Genomic DNA, 20,157 nt, shown 5'->3' on the forward strand with positions numbered 1-20,157 from the left:
AGGAAGAAGGGGAAATATTTAGCTATAAACTAGACTTATAAGTGCAGGTAACATTATTTCGGACGGTTTCCATATCTCTGTTTACCAACTCTGCATGTCGATAAAAAGATTAAAAGCTAGTTACTCCAGTATTTACAGAGAACACAGGGCTCTGACTAACTCTGTTCAGAATCTCTAGTTACAACACTCTTGAGACAAAGGCGAAAGATGATACGCTAACACATCATGACCTTCGCAATAACTGCTCCCATCGCTGGGTCTAGCCCTGATGCACTGATGTTTATGGCCAGGACATCTTGAGGGGAACCGGTGGTGGCCACTTCGGTTCAGCCTCAGCTGTCTCATTGCACCGCAAAAAAAAAAAAAAAAAAGCTGTTCAATCATTTGCTCGGCATTTATATTTTTAGGCTCCACCTTGCATTTAATCACGTACTTATCTTCCTGCCAAAGTATTTGTGCTGGTAAAACAGGGCAACTCAAGCCGGGCAGAACCTGCTGTTTCTGCTTCTGTAAGAAGGGTCAGCGGTGGAAAGGTGGAAAGGCTGATCACAGTGATTTTATAGTTGAATGGGGTAATTGTTCTTTTTTTTTTTTCCCTTGAAAGAAAATTCTAGGCTTGAAAGCTCTAAGATAAGGGGGAAAGTCTACCTAAAAACACTGTGTGCCTTCTCCCCAACTTTTGGCTGGTAGAAAACAGATCATCTTTGTTACACTTTGGCTGGATAAAAATGCACACATTATATGGGTAATTGAGGTTAATGAAAACACTTGAAGGTTATTTTCCCAGGTCTTTTTTCTTTCTGAGCTGAATTATGGACCTAATTTGGGTACATAACCCTACTTACAGATTGAGCTGAACTCACTGGGAGCTTTTAGCGTATTAATATGCTAAAGATACCTACGAGTCTGTGGCAGTCATTTTGAATTGTCAAATTCTAGAATCTCTCTTCAATAAACTGTGATTCATCCACTTAGGTGATCAGGAATGTGCAAAGTATTGCATAATTTTGCTAAATTTCTCAAGCAGAACATCTGAAAAATGGCAGTGTCACCTATTGGCTATTTGCCTCGATTGCCAGAAATGTAACCATAACCTTGTTTGGAAATATTCTTTAGGAGACATATGGCTACTAAAAAAAGAAAACGAACAAATGACAGGATTCAGAGTCCTTAGCTAGGCAGGTAAAAGCTTTGCCATTTGGGTCCCAACATAATGTTTTGGCGTTCTCAGCCACCACTTCCCTTTTATGAATCCAGCTTTCTTGCTTTACGAAAATGCTGGGTTCTTTGCTTCCATCTGGAGAACATAAATCTTTTCCCTTTGACTCTCATTTACCCAGGCATTTCTCTCAAAGCGCTAGCCAAATCTACTTTGCATGACACCTTACCAGATGAATTTGAATTAAACCAACAAGAAGCCTGCCCCCTTTTATACCTTGGTAGTTTCTGTTTTCTCTTCTTTTTTTTTTAAGCTGATTTATTTATTTTGAGAGAGAGAGAGCTAGCATGAGCGGGGGAGGGGCTGAGAGATGGGGGAGAGAGAGAGAGAATCCCAAGCAGGCTCTGAGCTGACAATGGGGCTCGAACCCACACACCATGAGATCATGACCTGAGCCAAAATCAAGAGTTGGACACTTAACTGACGAAACCACCCAGGAGTCCCTGTTTCCTCGTCTACTTACTTGACCTTCATCCATGATCCTTTCCCACTCATCTGACTATTAACCAAAGTAAAACTGAAATACGAATACACTTTAAGCGGTAATTTTCTGTTTGTTCTATCTTGTCATCTAAATACCTTACTAACTTCTTGTGGATTGGCATCATGCCTTAGAAATCGTAAATTTGCAAACAACCTGTTACCTGCCTTTAATATAGGAAGCAGAGGAAGGCCTAACAAAGAACATGTATTTCTTTGAGGCAAAGAATAAAATATTAGGCTTAGAAATGATACAGAATAGAATTCGTTCCTTGATAGGACACACTGTAAACAAATTATAAATATGCATTCTTTTATTTGGAGCCCTCTTTCCCAGCAGTACCCTTTCCTGTCCCCCAACGCACACATGCGCACACACACACACACACACACACACACACACACACAAGCATGCATGTGTGTGCACACATACTTCCTCCTTCTGATGCTTTAATTTTATCTGTGCTATTGGTTACTGGCCTAGTGCTTTGTTATTACTCCTGGTAGGTTTTTAGTTTGCTGTTATTACCCATGTAGGGCTTTATGAGACACATAGGGACTTCTTTGCTTGATTTTATTTCTTTTTAAAAATTTTTTTAAATGTTTATTTATTTTTTTGAGGGAGGGAGAGACAGAGAGAGAGGGAGAGACAGAGCGTGGGGCGGGGGGAGGGGCAGAGAGAGAAGGAGACACAGTATCCAAAGCAGGCTCCAGGCCTCTGAGCTGTCAGCACGGAGCCTGACGTGGGACTCGAACTCACAGACCACGAGATCATGACCTGAGCCGAAGTCGGATGCTTAACCAACCGAGCCACCCAAGTGCTCCTCTTTGCTTGATTTTAGCCTATACTCTTGAATCATGCTCGGTGAAGAGACACTTCTCCCTTATTTTACCCTCTCATGTAATATTTACGTTTAATTTGAGACTTTTAGGTGCCAGGCTTGCAGAGTGAATAACATTAACATGTCAAGTACTACAATGGCCAGGGTGAGAGGGTAATTTGAGGCAGGTAGGAGGGCTGGTCACTTGTACTGTTTAAGCAAAGCCTCACTCCTAGGGCCAGGAAAACAGGTTTTCTACAACACCAAAAAGTCTAAAATTTGGTCTATGCCATAAATAAAAGAATCCTAAAATGTCTTTCTAAAAACACATTTAGGTGAAGCATAGCAGGGTGCTAATGTTTGGGACTTCGTTTTAATTGTTTTATTAAGTCTCAGTTTTCATATAGAATCAAAATGACTTAAACGATATCTTTCAAAAATGCACTTGTTCTCTTTAGCCTGTGTATTCACCATGATGGAAGAAACTGCGTAAGCAGACTCATCCCCCCAGGAAGTAGATGGCTAGTGATCTGTAGGTGTCATGTCAAGTTGAAGAGCAACTTTTTAAGACTTCCATCACCTCTCAACCAGAGAGTAAGCTTAATATCGACGATGACATTGCTGAAAAACAAACTCAGAACCTGAGTTATGTCGGGCGGCTGGTTTTATGGTCAGAAAGAATTGAGTGACTTACTAGTCCATCAATGCAAAGGTGGGAAGGTGGTAGAAGGTTGCTCAGAGACAAAGGAACAGATGGAGGAAAATCCTAAAAGGTGTAAAATAACCTTTCAAATGCAAGTATGGAAATTGTATGAGTTTTTTCAGGCTGCTGTAACAGGGTGGTTTAAAACAAAAACATACGGGGGCGCCTGGGTGGTGCAGTCGGTTAAGCGTCCGACTTCAGCCAGGTCACGATCTCGCGGTCCGTGAGTTCGAGCCCCGCGTCAGGCTCTGGGCTGATGGCTCGGAGCCTGGAGCCTGCTTCAGATTCTGTGTCTCCCTCTCTCTCTGCCCCTCCCCCGTTCATGCCCTGTCTCTCTCTGTCCCAAAAATAAATAAACGTTGAAAAAAAAAAACCAAACAAAAACAAAAACATACGGGGCGCCTAGGTGGCTCGTTGGTTAAGCGTCCAACTTTGGTTCGGGTCATAATCTGGCATCCATGGGTTCGAGCCCCGCATCGGGCTCTGTGCTGACAGTTCAGAGCCTGGAGCCTGTTTCGGATTCTGTGTCTCCCCCTCTTTCTGCCCCTCCCGTGCTCACACTCTGTCTCTCTCTGTCTCAAAAATAAATAAACATTAAAAAAAAATAAAACAAAAATTTATTCTCTCACAGTTTGGGGAGCTGGACGTCTTAAAATCAAGGTTACCCTCCTGCCGCAGCCTCTAGGGGAGGAAGCTTCTTTGCTTCCTCATCTTGTGGTAGCCCGAGGCTCCTTTCTTATGGCAATGGTACCCCAACGTCTACCTCTGTCTTCACATGGCACTCTTCTCTCTGTTTGTATGGTCCTTCTTCTCAGAAGGACACCAGTTATATTGGACTAGGGCCCACGCTAATGACCTCATTTTAACTTGACCACATCTGCAAAGTCCCTATTTCGAGTAAAATCACAATCACAGGTGCCAGAGGTTAGGACTTCAAAATACCTTTTTGGGAGGAGACAACTCAACCCATAACAGACAATGATGGCAGAAAAGTGAGACACTCCACTCTTGCCTCAGAAAAGAGGAGAGAAACACAATGAAATGAAGGATGACCTTCCTTTCTTTTTCTTACAATTCTTCCTTTTATTTACAATTTTTTTTACTGTTTATTTATTTTTGAGAGAGAGAGAGAGAGAGAGAGAGAGAGAGAGAGAGAGAGAGCGAGCGTAAGTGGGAAAGGGGCAGAGAGAGAGAGGGAGACACGGAATCCAAAGCAGGCGCCAGGCTCTGAGCTGTCAGCACAGAGCCCGACGCGGGGCTTGAATCCACGAACTGCAAGATCATGAATGACCTGAGCTGAAGTTTGACACTTAATCGACTGAGTCACCCAGGAGCCTCCTTTTATATTAAAAAAAAAAATGTATGATATTTCTATTACTGTGCTTTTAGTTTATGTTGGCCATTATAAAATGGTTAAGATAATACTAGAGGGAAGCACTTAGTTTTTCTACTTCTTGCTTTGAATCTTTCACCCCTTTGAAGAGGCACAGCCCCACCTTTCTTTTGTAATTTGTTGCAACTATCGGAATTGGGTAATTTGTCAGTAAGCAGGCAACCTTACTGCTGATAATAAACAAAGTGGAAGACCGTATTTCACAAAGAGGAAAGGAAAGGACAAAGAAAAAGGGCAAAATGAAAGGAACAAGTAGCTGTGGGTTGAGGAAAGGTGAAAGACATGAAGTGTTCTGAGAAATAGCTATCCTACAAACATGGAGAAAGTTTGGGTACTTGGGTATTGACGCCACAGCCTCATGACTCAGATTTTCTTCCATAATTTCTCTTGCGCCCCAGACAGCCGTGTGTTCTGAAGCTTCCTCTATATTTTCCAGATTTCCTAGCCTAAAGAGAAAGAACAATAGTAACATTTGCATTTACTTAAGGCTTTGGAAAAAATCAAAGTGAAAATAAAAGTAACCTTCAAGGAGCGTCTGCATGGAATAACTGACTCAGCTATTTTGGCCAAGCTTGTCTTTTTTTGGTCCTTATTTTCAGGGCAGCGATTGCAATATTTTCAAACAGGGAAGGGCGGAATGGTGAGACTGTCAAATGAATCTTTCTGCGAAAGGAGACATCCACAAGCTGAAAAGACGATGGATTCGTGAGTGTTGGCATCTGTGATTTTGAAAACGCGGCAGAAATCGAAAAGAACTTGCGTTGTTCACACTTAGCAAAAGTGTGCATTGTATACACAGACGCCATCTAGACCGAAAGAATGGGCTGGCAAAATATTCAAATTACCACACCCATCCATGGCCCTTTCTTAGCCACTGATGTAAGACCAGAGAAATAGAGCCAACAGAAAAGGTGGGGAAAATGGTAAAATACATCTACCTTACTTTTTGTGGCTAAAACAAATTTGACTTAGTCGATATAACAAGGCTGAAATTTATTATACACTGTGCCCCCCACCCCCAAGGTTTAAAATAAATTTGGACTATTAAAATAGAGCCACACTTGAAAGTAAATACAAAGTGGGTAAAATGTAGGAACGCCTGGGTGGCTCAGTTGGTTAAATGTCACCCTTCGGCTCAGGTCATGATCTCACAGTTCGTGAGTTCAAGCCCCGCACCCGACTCTGTGCTGACAGCTCAGAGCCTGGGGCCTGCTTCAGATTCTGTATCTCCCTCTCTTGTCTTTGTCTCTGTCTCTCTCTCAAAAATAAATAAAAGCTAAAAACAAAAAAAAAAAAGTGGGTAAACTGTCATGTGTCCAAGAACATGATGCATCCATCAGGCTAGAATTTACCAGTCCTGAGAGATGGGAGGAGGTGTTGGATCTCAAGATCCTATACTGCAAGGTCATGTAATTTCTCCACAGAAAAAATCATTATCATTGAGTATTTGTTAAAATAGCTTTCATTAAGATCAGAGTGATTCAGTTATAATTAAATCAATCCGGTTTTAATATATTAGCTGATACATAATTAGATTTCTAAGAAAGCCAAGCTGCCCTAAAAAAAATGAGTGATTAAATGCATGTTTCTCTTTTGAGTCCTCTAATGGAGGAGTCTGAATACTTTATTTGGGGAGTTTTATTCATAGATGATCCAATTTGTAAGTACTGGTGAGGAGGCAGTAGTTTCAAGAAGCATATTTATTCAAGTAGTGTCCCACATTGTATTTACCACCATATTGTGGTGTTTGTTTTGGGAGGCTGGATATACAAATGGACAGTGGCCAAGACCATCAGGACAATACAACTCTGACCCACAGCCTTTATAACAAATAGTCAGGTGACAAACCCCAGTGTGGAACAGTGAGCCCCAAATGGTCAAGACTTGGTCATTGACTTCCAAATTCCCAATTCTTCTCCCTGCGTCTAAGTGAGAACCCAACCAATCACAGAGAATTCCCATTCTAGTTAACTTTATTCCAGCTTCCCAGGTCAATAGCCTCTGATCACACCTGACGCTTTCCCTTTTTTCACTATAAAGCATCCCTGCTTTCTTGCTTCTCTTTGGGTCTCTGCCAAACCCAAGTGATGATGGCTGACTCCCTTGCTTGTTCTCTTTTGGGTAGTCTTTGTTTATTTCCACAATCTCTATTATAATTTCTATACAGAAACCTTGAAATGGCAAGACGAGCTTTGCCCACATTTAGAAAATCATTTAGGGCCGCTGGGTACTAAGTGTAGTGGCAATAATTCTGAAAGCCAGAAAAATTGTTACAGTTGGTTCAAGCACGGGTCAGGATCCCTCTGACCTAGCTCAGATCTGTGATGATTTGGCATTTGTATTATTCAATCTTACTTCTAAGTCATTATAGCAAGTGTCCTACTGCTTGGGAGTCTCTTGCATACAGTCTGGTTTGGGTGGTCGTTTTCTCTGGGGAACTACTCAGGTGTAATGGACATTTCCTGTGGTTGGTTCAAACGGGCTCTCTATCCTGGAGAAGGTCGATTTTGCCTTTATTAACTGCAAAGTGTGTAGTCTTTGATATTACAAGATTTCGATTCTAATCCTGCCAGTAAGTTTTATTCCTCATGGGACTCTGAGGAGAGTCTTTTAACATACTTAAGTTTAAGGTCGCTTATTTAAAAATTGCTAGTAACATTAGCACCCGCCATATGGGCTGCTTCAGAATTAAAACATCATTTCTGTAAAACGGTTACCCTATTATTATATCTTGTAACAATAAAATAAATACATATTAATGTATTTGATGTTATTATATCAAAATAGATGTTCGTATTTCCAGTGAACAGTCTTTTTTATACCTTACGTGAGGACACAGAACATTTCAAGCAAATACTTGGAAATTGCTGGCAAGTTGTTAACTCTTCAGATGGTACTAGGTAGCAGATCAGCCCGGTTACAAGACAGTAGGTGCGTTACGTCATGTGGGGAATGAAGGCGGTTGTTTTCATAACTCAAGTGATGTACACCTTCTGCTGTATTAAAAACCACGTCCCTCAGAGCTGAGATGACTTGGCAATGAGACAAGCAGGGATGGTTTTGACCTTTGCATTCTCAACGGCCTCCACTGGTTGGGCAGGTTATAGCCAGTAACTCGGTTAAGATTTCTGGATATAAATGTTGCTTTTTATTTATTTTTATTTAAAAAAAATTTTTTTTTCCAACATTTTTATTTATTTTTGGGACAGAGAGAGACAGAGCATGAACGGGGGAGGGGCAGAGAGAGAGGGAGACACAGAATCTGAAGCAGGCTCCAGGCTCCGAGCCATCAGCCCAGAGCCTGACACGGGGCTTGAACTCACAGACCGCGAGATCGTGACCTGGCTGAAGTCGGACGCTTAACCGACTGCGCCACCCAGGCGCCCCTAAATGTTGCTTTTTAGACTGTAGACAAAACTACATGTATATACGTAACCCCAGAGGTACAGGAAGGCCCACGGCACAGCCAGCCGAAGAAGGTAGCACATTGCCTGTTCTCTCTTACATCCCATCACCATCAAAGGAAGGCACTGCCACGGTGAAATGTTCATTTTGCAGACATGACGTGTGCATGTTTCATTTCTGAATCAAACAAAGGAATAATTCCTGGGCATTTTATGTGCGTTTTTCTTTTTTTTTTAATTAAAAAGAATTTTAATGTTTATTTATTTTTGAGAGAGAGAGAGAGAGATAGCATGAGCGGGGGAGGGGGCAGAGACAGAGGGAGACACAGAATCGGAAGCAGGGTCCAGGCTCTGAGCTGTCAGCACAGAGTCCGACGCGGGGCTGGAACTCACAAACTGTGAGATCATGACCTGAGCCGAAGTTGGACGCTCTACCCACTGAGCCACCCAGGCGCCACTGTGCATTTTTCTTAATATGATCACGGAATCAGGGTTAGCCACTTAATCCCAAATGAGACATGACCTCACTGGGGTTGGTTCCTTGACTAACTTTTGGAATTCCTCACAAGGACAGTGTGGATCGCATTGCCTCTGCGCTCCTGTCCCCTCACCGACGTCTAGGATTTATTTGATGTAGAGGTGGCGTCTCCCGCCATTGTTTTCAGGGCAAATATCTGTGGAAGTTTCACTGTTTTTGTCACAAACGCCATTCAGTGGCCAATCGGGAAACAAAGAAGGGAATGAGTTAACCTTGTTAAAATTCTTCGGTCAAAAAGCGTTTGTTGTGTTTGATGGGTTTCATTAGACATTAGAGAAGCAGGTCATTACAGGGAAGGAGGATAATCTATTGGGAGCATCCAAAACACTTTTTGTGTATTGTGAATACACATATGATATTAGATTCTTTGTTTTAAAGTTCATTTATATATTTTTGAGAGAGGGAGGGAAGGAAGGAGGGAGGGAGGGAGAGAGAGAGAGAGAGAGAGAGAGAGAGAGAGAGAGAGAGAGAAAATGAGAGTACACAGTCAGGGCAGAGCCCGATGCGGGGCTCAAACTCACAAACTGCGAGGTCATGACCTGAGTCGAAATCAAGAGTTGGATGCTTCACTGACCCAGCCACCCAGGCACCCCTGATATTAGATTCTTGACAAATGTCAACGAGAACGGGGACCCTCGATACAACCCCACATAACATATGTTTCAACTTCCCTACTGTACCTATTTCAAGTGTTTTTCCATTCTCTTTAAATCTCTAATTCCATCTCCTCTCCCCACTACCCTTCGCTCATCCAGCGACTACAGTCCCAAGCTTCTTGTGACCCACCTATAGGCTCAATCGCAGCTTCATTCTTTCCTTGGAATCATCCTGGACTGCTTCCCATCCCTCCAGTACACAACTATTCCTTTCCCTTCCCCTCCTTCCCTGATGGATTTCTGACTCTTGCAGATCCCATGATGGAGCCAAATAAGCAGTTTTATTTTTCCTGCTAATGCTTATTCAGTGCTAACACCATTTGTCCCAACCAGTTGCATGCAGGATGAATAGAGTAAGGGTGTAAATTACACCCTTGGGGAAATGTGACTCACAAGTAACTACTGCAGAGTGGATTCACTGAAGAACAAAAACAAACATACCCATGGCTTTTAAGAAAGTAGGAGCCTATCCAAGAGTGAAAAAAAAGGCTAAACATGAAAACAAGTTTATTCACTGTAGAGTTTTAAGTTGAATATTTATAGAGTTTCCTTAATGCATGCTAAGGACTTAATACATGCTTGCTGAATTATAGGGAAACATTTAAAACTTTAAATCATGTTTTGCAGTATCCCTCTTAACAGGCCGGCAGTTTTTAATCCAGTTTTTTTTTTTTCCATTCCATTAACAAAACAATTTAGTGGTGTATATAATTAGGCTTAGTGGTATATAATAATTGCTTAATGGTGTATATATAATTGAATGAGAATGTGCCCTAATATATCAACTTTGCAGTTGATTTTATTTTCAGCTTTATTTCCACTACTTTGCTTCATTTCCAGGGCAAATGCCAATTTTTCTGTTCTGACCCAAATATTAGAAGCCAGAGGGTTGCTCTGTGACATGGTATATTCCCCCCATTCATAGACACTTTGATGTTGCATTCTGATGGAATTAGAGCTTAGAAGTAGAATTTCGGGTGGAGTCTGGACTGATTCTGGGCTGGTCAAAACAACACACTTCAGTAATTATGAATGAAAATATGCCACATAGTAAAAGAGACCTTCAGAGGCGATGCAGAGCAGATACTAAAACCTGGGTCATCACACAGTGCTCTGTGGGAGCAGCTCATACCGACTCAGGAGAGCCAATGGTGCCCACCTCTTACCAACTTCACATTCTACGACATCACATGGTTGGAGTATATATACTACAGAAATTGGCAAACTCTACCAGTCTGTACTTTTTTTTCCCCCCTCAGAGAGCCTATTAAAATTTACCAGCACATCACCGCTCACAAGTAAGTTGACTAAAAGTCTCAGCAGTCCTGGTTGACAGGCCTAGTGACTCATCGTTTTAGCATTTGTCCCTACCTTTTATACTTTCAAAGGTGACAAATTAAATGATCACTATGCAGATCAGCAATAATTGGAGGCTTTGGAGATTTTTCACTCCAAGAGGTGAAGACTGAATTCGAAAGAAGCAACTGTAAGATTCTTATCTTATATTGTCTGAAGAACTTGCCCTTGGAAGTGGTACAAGGCTTGTTCTTCTGAGGCACAGCATGAGGACCGGAAAGTCTTGGGAAAGCTACAGGGAGACACATTTTTATCTGAGCTTAAGGAAGGACTTCCTCATTGGCAGCAATGAATCATCATAAAACAGGAACAGAAAATGTGTGGGCTCAGTGAGGTCCCTGTCAATGAAAATGCCCTGAGACTGAAGGCCAACTTGAGGGGATTTGGAAGGACTCAAGCAATGATTTCTTGTTGCGTCAATGCCTTCTCGAAGATTCATATTTTGAGTTGAATCGTCCTGACGGTATTTGATGCAGGCATTTTGGCAGTTCTCAGGGGGTCTTTGCTGGCCAACGTGTGTGTTTGTAGCTGATACAACAACCAGCTGGAAAAATAAATCCTTCCAATTCATAAAAAAAAAAAAATGACCCAAACAGAAACCTTATTACACCTCATATTCAGTTTTCTAAAAAAATGAATTATTATCGCTAATTTGAGAGGAAGTACATGCTAACCAGCTTACACCGATTTATTTCTGATTCCAAAGCTGTTAGGATGCTTTGCTTTAGCACAGTTTGGCCAAAGAGAAGAAAGTAAGTCAATGGGTTTCATGTAATTTTAGGATCATAAGTAGTGGGAGAGGAACACACTCTTTAGCATCAAGGACTTCAAGCACTTTGTATCCTATGGTAGCGAGAGTTAGAATAACAGGAAGCCCTCCGGCGAGCAAAAAATGGCACCTGTGAAAAGTGTTTGGGTCTATCTGAAGGCATGGTTGCAGCAGGGGCTGAGGCTGTAGGAAACAGCCTACAGTTGCCCACTGAGTATGGAAAGCTCATTTAAAATAAACCATTCTGTCCTTTACCTACGGTCTATAATGGATCACATAAAAGTCAGACTTTTTCTTCCCTATTTCAGATGTCCTTACTGAATCAGTCAGTTAGATCATCATATGGATTATCGTGATTATCATTAGTTTGCAGCTCCAGCATGGTTTTCTCCAAGACCAAAGCCTCTCATTTGCACGTCTTCAAGCTTCCCTATAACTTCTCTGCCCATTCCTTCAGCCATGCAGCTTCCTCCAAAGCTTTCCATATTTTATTTGATTTGTCATCAGCCGGAAACGTGCACTCATCCACCAACCCACATGCCTCTCTCTTCATACGTCCCCAATCGGGCTGTTAGGTAACAACATAGTGATGACAGATAGTATTGTCTGATACTTTTAAAGTGCTTTACAAATATTAACTTATTTACGTCTCCTGAGAGCTACACGAAATAGATATGTTTGTTATCTTTCATTTACAGATGGGGGTACTGAGGCACAGAGTGCCTAATAAAGTAGCTAGAGACAGTTTCTAAACAACAGAGTGTTCCAAATCTCAGCTCTAATCAGTATGTTGCCTCTTACTTTAAAGGTAACAAATTGAACCAATCTTAGTATGATTTTCTGTAAACCAATGTTAGCACTCATTCTGTGAAAATGTGTTTTATTCCTACCCATTTTCCTGAAGTCCGCCTTTCTTCTTGTGAACATGTATTTTCACAAGTGTTGCGTCAGACCCTTATTAAAGTCGATGTTAAAAAACACTGCATCCTTTCATACACATTTTATATATGTACCTTCTCCTTAAAGCATTCACATCTATTGTGAAAGAAATGACAATCACATGTTTTTTTTGAGTGCATATTCTCTTAGAGATTCCATTAACTAAGAGTAAAACTCATCTACCCGGTTCTTTGAGTCTAAGACAGTGATTCTCACTCAACCCGGAGGTGGTTCCCCCCCACCCCAGGGGACATCTGACAATGTCTAGACACATTATTAACTGTCACACTGGGCGTTGGAGTCATATTGGCATCTAGTGGACACAGTTTAGGAATGTTGCTAAACACACTGTAAGCGCGGAACATCCTCCCACAACAAAGAATTACCTGGCTCAAATGTCAAGGCTGAGAAACCCAGTTCCAGGGTAATCTACACATTTAAAATAATTCTGTTGAGGACAGTCTATGACCCTCTTCAACAGTATTATATAAAGCTATATAAAAACGATATGCATATAAAATTAAATCTATTATTAACCTATTAGTCTGTCAGTTTAAGTAGACTCAATTTATATGTCTTAGATTTTCTCTTCTCTTCTCAGAAGTTTGAATAGTTTATAAAGGACACAGTTTCATAATTTAGCCTTAAAACAAATGTGACTCTTACGGAAAATTGTTCTAATAGCAGATTTCTTGTTACTCATCCATTAATTTTTTTTAAGTTTTTATTTAAATTCCAGTTAGTTAACATACAGTGTAATATTAGTTTCAGATGGACAATATAGTGACTCAGTGCTTCCATACATCACCCTGTACTCATCAGGACAAGAGCCCCCCCTTCATCCCCATCACTTATTTAACCCACTCCCCACCCACCTCCCCTCGGGTAACCATTACTTTGTTCTAGTCTGTTTCTTGGTTGGCCCTTTTCTCTCTTTTTTCACCCTATCCTCATTGTTCCTTAAATTCCACATATGACTGAAATCACATGGTATTTCTCTTTCTCTGACTGATTTGTTTAGCTTAGCATTCTACTCTCTAGCTCTGTCCATGTCATTGCACATGGCAAGATCTCATCCTTTTTTATGGCTGAGTAATATTCCATTATGTACCACATCATCTTAGAAGAATGCATTAATTTTTTAAAGAATAAAGTATGAAGCATAAACTGTATACCAAGCGATGTTCTAGGCGAACAAGTAGGATTAAACTACGATAAGCTGTAGATCAATGTTAGGATTATTTTGGTTAATGTTCACTGAATAGTTATTAATGTGGGGCTTATATTTCCTGCGGTTTATTTATATCATTTTACACCATTATAAAAGCAGTTTTTATTTAAGATGAAATTAAGCAAAGTATTTTACAGAATGTAGGAAAAAATAAGAAAGAAAATATGGAAAGAAAACACCTGATTAAATTATTTGCTTTTCATCCAGTTAGGTGGAATCGGTGGTTAGTATTATATCATGCACAAAGCAGACCCAGTTACTGATCCAATAATAGTATTCTCTTCTCTCCCTATGGTTTTGTAATGAAACTCTGAGATCAAACAGGTTGGACACCTTCTTCAAGTCTCCTCAAAATACTTAACTTATAATGGAAATGACACACAGGACTAATGGTAGGACATTTACTGTATTAAAAAGCCAATAAGTCTTTTTAATCTTATTATAATCTTATAATAAGTCTTATTATAAGATGGATAATAAGTAATAATACATCTTATTATAAGATGGATAATAAGTAATCCATAATAATGGATGGATAATAATACATCTTATTATAAGATGGATAATAAGTAATAATACATATTATTGTAACTAACATTTCCCATATTCCAAGAGAAAATAGAAACTCCTCCTGAAAAATAAATCCCCCCTACCCTCCTTCCTATCCATCACAGCATTTTTCTACTCCAGATGGAATACATACAAGTCTCCACTTCCTCCCGTCCTGTTTCCACTTGTTCCCAGTCTAATCAAGCGTTTGGCTCCAGAATGCTAGTGAGATGTCTTTCATCAGAGTCACCAGTGACATCACATTGCTACATCCAATGGTCAACTCTTTTTTTTTTTTTTTTTTTTTTGAGAAAGAGTGAGTCGGGGAGAAGGAAAGAGGTAGAGAGAGGAAAAATCTTAAGCAGGCTGCATGCTCAGCACAGAGCCCAATGTAGGGCTCCATCACACGACCCTGGGATCATGACCTGAACTGAAATCAAGAGTCAGATGCTCAATTGGCTAAGCCACTCAGGCACCCCATTAAGGGTCAACTCTTAGTTCTCATTCTCACCATCATTAATCTCTGACACAGATAATTGATTCCCTTGTTCTTATTACATTGTCTTCACCTCAGACCACATCTCAAGGTTTCCTTTTACTTCAAACAGTTCACCTTCTCAGTCTCCTTTGTATGATCTTCTTAATCTTCCCAACTTTAATTCGGAGAGGCTGCCCAGAGCTTAATCACTGGAACCCCTTTCTTTTCTAACTATTCTCACCTCTTGTCCGGTCTCACCCATGTTCGCGGCTATATACGTACTGATAACTTCCAATCTTAGATCTCCATTCTGGATGTCTCCCCTCAACTCCAGAGTAATGTATTGTCTCCCCGCCATTTTCATTTGGTTGCCAGAGAGCATCTCCAATTACCACAAGAAAACCTCAACTTCTAAATTCTTTCTCTCTCAGTTCCATCGTCTCTGGAAACAGCACCAGTATTCACTCGATTTCTTGTAAATGTTTGCATTTTCATGACTAGCTCGTTCCAAATTATAAGGCTTCTCTGTAGGCAAAAATGGACATTGAGTAAGAAGCGTATTCCCTCCCTTATCCTAGACGTACAAGAAGCAAACCAACACGCCAGAAAACAAAACAGGTTGCTCAGAAAAAGATTTACACTTTGTCCTTGGAACCACTACTCAGGATGTCAGTGGTCTTCTAAGGGCACACACTTCCTTGGAACCCAAATGAAATGATGTTGGGCAAGAGGCTGTTTGCTTTAGGTGTAGGATTACATAGACAGGGTGTGTGTTTGCACAGAAAAATCTTTACCGCGACGAGAGAACACCTACACCCACAAAGAACACCCTTGGAAGAAGCTGTAAGAGTCCTGGAGGTGATAGTGAGAGAAAATCCAGCCTTTGGTTTAGGGGCAATCTCGGGCCATTTTGCGATTTGGGGGAGATCCTTGCTGTTGAACCAGCTCACAAAGGTCTGATCAAAAGACAAAGATGTAGATGGGCAGCGGAGGAAGGGTATTTCTTCTTGATCCTTGTTTTCTGTAAGCCACCATTGGCAAGACTGTCTACTACGTGTAGGCATGGGAACCGGTTAAAGAAAGTGTCGATTCACTAGAGTGAGCTGAGAACTCGCTGGCCTTTGTGTGTGGTGAATGTGTCCGGAAAGGCAAAAAAGAGCGAGATTCTCCTGTGGGGTTTCTCATCTCCATGGCGGTAGGTGCTGACGGCTCCAGAGAGAGCAGGAAGGAGCAAAGAGAAGCGAGCCTGAGATGGGTAGCTGCACTGCTCTCAGGAGATGAAAAGGACACCGGGTTTGGGTCTGACCTTCATTATCTGTAACTGAGGTAAGACCATCGGGTGGGTGGCAGAGTGACCTAAGCCTCAACTGACTGCTTGCCTGATCTTGAGTTGCTTCTTTTTTGCGTGTGTGTCTGCTAACAGGTGCCTTTAGGAGGTTTCTTTTGACTCTTTCTTGCTGTATGTTCCATGGCTGGGAATCGTCTTTTTTCTTTTCTTTTTTCTCCCGTATAATCTCTGGGGAGCGCTGCACCAAACAGGTTAAGAATGTGAGGGCCATTTATAGATCAGTTAAGGGAAGTAACATTCAGAGAGAGAGAGACTAAAAGCGTGACGACTTAGCCAGCTGAACATTACTTATTGACGTGGGACAAAGTGGAAAACGATGAGTCTTTAATTTCCTGTGGAAACAGCCATTCATAAAACCATCTCTTCTGTATGTCTTTGTCACTCTACCACTGTTCCAAAGTGACAACGAAGTGGCCTGGAGAATTTGAAACTGTGTGTTAAAAGACGCTGTCTTTGATTTGTAATTCATTGTGTCCTTACACCTAAAAATATATAGATGGAAATGCTGGAAAGACTCATTAGAAAAAAAAAAAAAGCTGCAAACAAGTTAACTCTGATAAAGAATAAGCTTCTCAAACAGTGAAGTCTGGTGAGGTATAAAAAGGCCTGGGTTTTCTAACTTTTACTGGTTTTCTACTACTCATTGTTGTCTTACGATTTGCAATCTGGACCGTTGCTATGGAGTAAATAACATCTGTTACATTCCATGCCTTCGGCTTTCCGTGTCACTGGTGGAAGGAACAGAGGCTGAGATAATGCGGTTTGTCTACCTGGAAGTTCTAAGCCTGTAGAGATGCAGGGCCATGGGTTTAAACATAAATATATCTTATTGATGAAACTCCTTAAGCTTTTCTTTTAAAAGCCTTTTCCTCTGCCCCTTCTTTGATTTGTGTTTCTGAGGCTTGACATAATTCTGAGCTTTCCGAGGGAGCTGGGGACGATATCCCCGGAGGTTCTGAAAGCCCATAATCCTGAAGGTAGAGCCCACACTGGCTGCTTAGCAGAAGTGTGACCCTCCCAATCTACTTAGCTTCTCTCTGCCTCCTTTTCAGAAGCCTTTAATAATGTGTGTCTGTCAGATATCGCTGAATCTCATTTGATATGCCATCTGGCACATAGGGAGCGCATACTGCGTGGAGACCATGGTTTCTAGCTCCGTGTTGGGGAGGAGGGAAACTGATGCAAATGCGATAGTGGGTTAATAGCTAAGCTCAGCATAGCATCTCGAATGGCTCCACTCCAACGAACATAGTTCTTGTTCTCAGCCTTGAGAAAACCCCAGCCAATTGCAGCTTTGTAATGAGGAAGGCAGACTACTGTTGCAATATTGGAGGTAGTCCGGGCAATCTTCACCAGCCTCGACCTGCTTCTGACATGGTTTTCTGACCAGCAACATGGAACCTTTTGGCTCTCAGACATCTGCATTCCATCCCCGGGCCTCACCTCTCTGATGAGCCCAATCTCTGCAGGGCAGCTAGGCAGGGGAGGTCAAGGAAGATATGTGGGGCTGGCGTGGGGGGCAATGAGGGTCAACAAGAGAGAGATGGGGCCAGGACATTCTTTTGTGTATACATAGTTTAATAAAGGCGAATCAATATTTCACACGTCGATCTCTTAAAATCAAAACATCTGCCTCTCTCAACGTCACAGTGGCTGCTTCGAATCAGCCGAGGCAAAGCTCCTAGTCTGTCCAAGTGATAAGCTTCAGGTGAAAACTGCTGGCATTTGTGGGACGCCTACTGTTTTACAATGCTATCTGATTTAATTCTCTTAATCACCCTTTTTAAAGCGACGGGGATCAAAGAGTTAAAATCACTGCTCTTAATTTAGCTAGGTACATGAGATGAGATTCAAAGAGAAATCAGTCTGACTCCACAACTCAAATCTAAATGATTAAGGCAAAGACGCTATTTTGTTTGCATTATATGAGTAATATATCTAGAATGATAGGTTATGATAAGAACCTGATAAGGTCCTTCTGAGACCAGACCATCAAAACCCGAATTTGATTCACCTACAAGAGATGGTCTGCCCAACCTCACAGTGGGACTAAGGGGCACCCTGGAACACAAGAGTAAATTGATCCAGGAGCAACTCTGGCCCTTGGAAACTTCCCTGTCAGCTGTTAACCTGGGTTTTCTCTAAATTTTTGCTAAGAAAAATCCATGATCCAGCCTGAGTTTGAGTTTTTGTTTGTTTGTTTGTTTTTAAGTTTAGGGCATACACAGAAATACAAAATGAAACTAGGGACGCCCGGGGGGGCTCAGTTGGTTAAGCATCCAACTCTTGATTTTGGCTCAGATCATGATCTCATGGTTTGTGGGACTGAGCCCCTCATCAGGCTCTGTGCTGACTGCAGAGAGCCTACTTGGGATTCTCTCTGTCTCCGCCCCTCCCCTGCACATGCACACGCTCACTCTCTCTCTCCCTCTCTCTCACACTCTCTCAAAGTAAATAAATAAACATTTATTAGAAAACACAATGAAAATAAAAACAGCTAAAATAAAAAAGTGCATGAACAAAAAACATGGGTATGATCTTTGCTATTGTCATAACAATATGGCTTATAATAACTAGAACAAATTAGAAGACTCAAGTGTCTTTACTCTAATGGGATGATGAGGTCTTTCTGACACTTTATTTTTCATCTTCTTGGGCAGTCTTTCACCACCATTCATCTCATAGTATTGTAGTAGAGGTTATTAACTAGTTAATGAAAAATAACATAACAGCAAATCTTTAAATCTTCGTGAACAAAAGAGACCCTCAGAGTTATGTAATTGAACCTCCCAACAAATTCAGAAAATGTCTATATATTCTTCAAGCTGATCATCCAAATTCAAGTCCTAATTTTCACTCAATTTTTAGAGATACTAACAATAAACATATTCTTCTTGGGGCGCCTGGGTGGCTCAGTAAATTAAGCATCTGACTTTTCATTTACACTCAAGTCATGATCTCACGATTGGTGGGATCAAAAACCCCCATTGTGCTCTGTGCTGACAGGCAGAGCCTGCTTGGGATTCTCTCTCTCACTCTCTCTCTCTCCCCGCCCCACTCTGCTTCCCTCCCCTGCTCTCTCTCTCTCTCTCTCAAAATAAATAAATAAACACTAAAAATATTTTTCTTGTTGTGAATATTAAACCTGCTTCCCTATAAATCTCAACCCAGATCCCCCTCCAACCCCCTGGGGTTTCACACAGCCAGCTCCTTTCTTTCCTGATGGATAGAGATGTCCCATCTCTGCATTCAAGCCTATGAAGTACTAGGAGCAGGGACATGTTGAAATGGTCTCAGCACATCTGCTTCACAGTAAAGGGGGTGTAGTTGGTACTCGGCAAAGGTTCTGAACATGCAAGTGTATATTTTCTCTGATATTTTCTTCTCCATCACTTCTTCCTGTGTTCCACTTCTTCAGCATGATAGTGACTTCTCTTAAAAAGCAAGATATCCAGAGTCAAACATGACACTGCAGAGGGGAAATATCTCCAAGTGAACAAACGTTGGCAATTTTTGCCGGGAATTCTGTGTAGATGAAAAACTTTTTTGTTGAATCTTTGCCTTGATCTTCTGGGAAAGATATACTTTTAAGCTCGTTTATGCTTTCCTACTGCTCATCTTTGCTGGCTTCTGGGCTTGAGATTGATCAGCTTTGAGGGAAATCATTTGCCTAAGTTTCCCTGCTGTCAATGACTCCAATCCCTAGAGCTAAGGGCATTGACCTTACATGCGGGCCCCTCTGCTTCCCATCTTGAAACGGGTCCATCCGCAGAGCACCTAAGTGGCTCTAAAACACACCTAATGGGACTTAGCCTGTACCTCTTGCAGCTGGCTCTGCTCTGAACCTGTGCCCAGTCGTTGTGACTGAATTTTCTCTTTTTTCCCCCTGAGATGAGGTCCAAAGACCTACTTCATCCTGATTCTAACAGTTCCTCCTCTCATTAAGGCTTAAAACTTAAAAATTTAAAATTAAAAACTTAAAAATTTCTTGTATTTTTTTTCCTCCCCCCAGCATTTACTCTCTGTGTGACCCTGACTAAATCTACCCACCAAGTTAAGCTTCAGTTCCGCATCCTGAAAATGGGAATGATGATCACTGGTTGTCAGAATTTGGGGGAAAATTAGATTCATGGACATAAAGTGCCTAGCACTTAAGATGTGTCTCCTTTCAGGCTCAGGATTGTATCTGGCCCTTATCTGTTCTCAATCTGGAGCCCAGATCCTGAACCCTAGCTCCACACCTAGAGCCAAATTACGCTTTCATGTGGAGTGT

At 41.4% G+C, this 20,157-nt stretch overlaps 1 protein-coding gene across 10 annotated transcripts in view; it reads left to right on the forward strand.

Annotated features, from left to right (window-relative positions):
• The window catches only part of KCNJ16 (potassium inwardly rectifying channel subfamily J member 16), a 145,955-nt gene that overhangs the window by 103,787 nt on the left and 22,011 nt on the right, over positions 1–20,157 (forward strand). For 2 of the 10 annotated variants that reach the window (XM_019818169.3, XM_045044283.1), the window contains exon 2: positions 5,216–5,321. The exons of 6 other annotated variants lie outside the window; for them this stretch is intronic. The gene's annotated coding sequence lies outside the window, so the exon portion shown is untranslated. Of the gene's footprint in view, positions 1–5,215; positions 5,322–15,261; positions 15,863–20,157 lie in introns of those variants that run through there. 2 more of the 10 variants (XM_003997109.6, XM_019818170.3) reach the window with 2 other exon arrangements.

This window comes from Felis catus, chromosome E1 (genome assembly GCF_018350175.1).
Source record: "Felis catus isolate Fca126 chromosome E1, F.catus_Fca126_mat1.0, whole genome shotgun sequence".
NCBI classification, from domain to species: Eukaryota; Metazoa; Chordata; class Mammalia; order Carnivora; family Felidae; genus Felis; species Felis catus.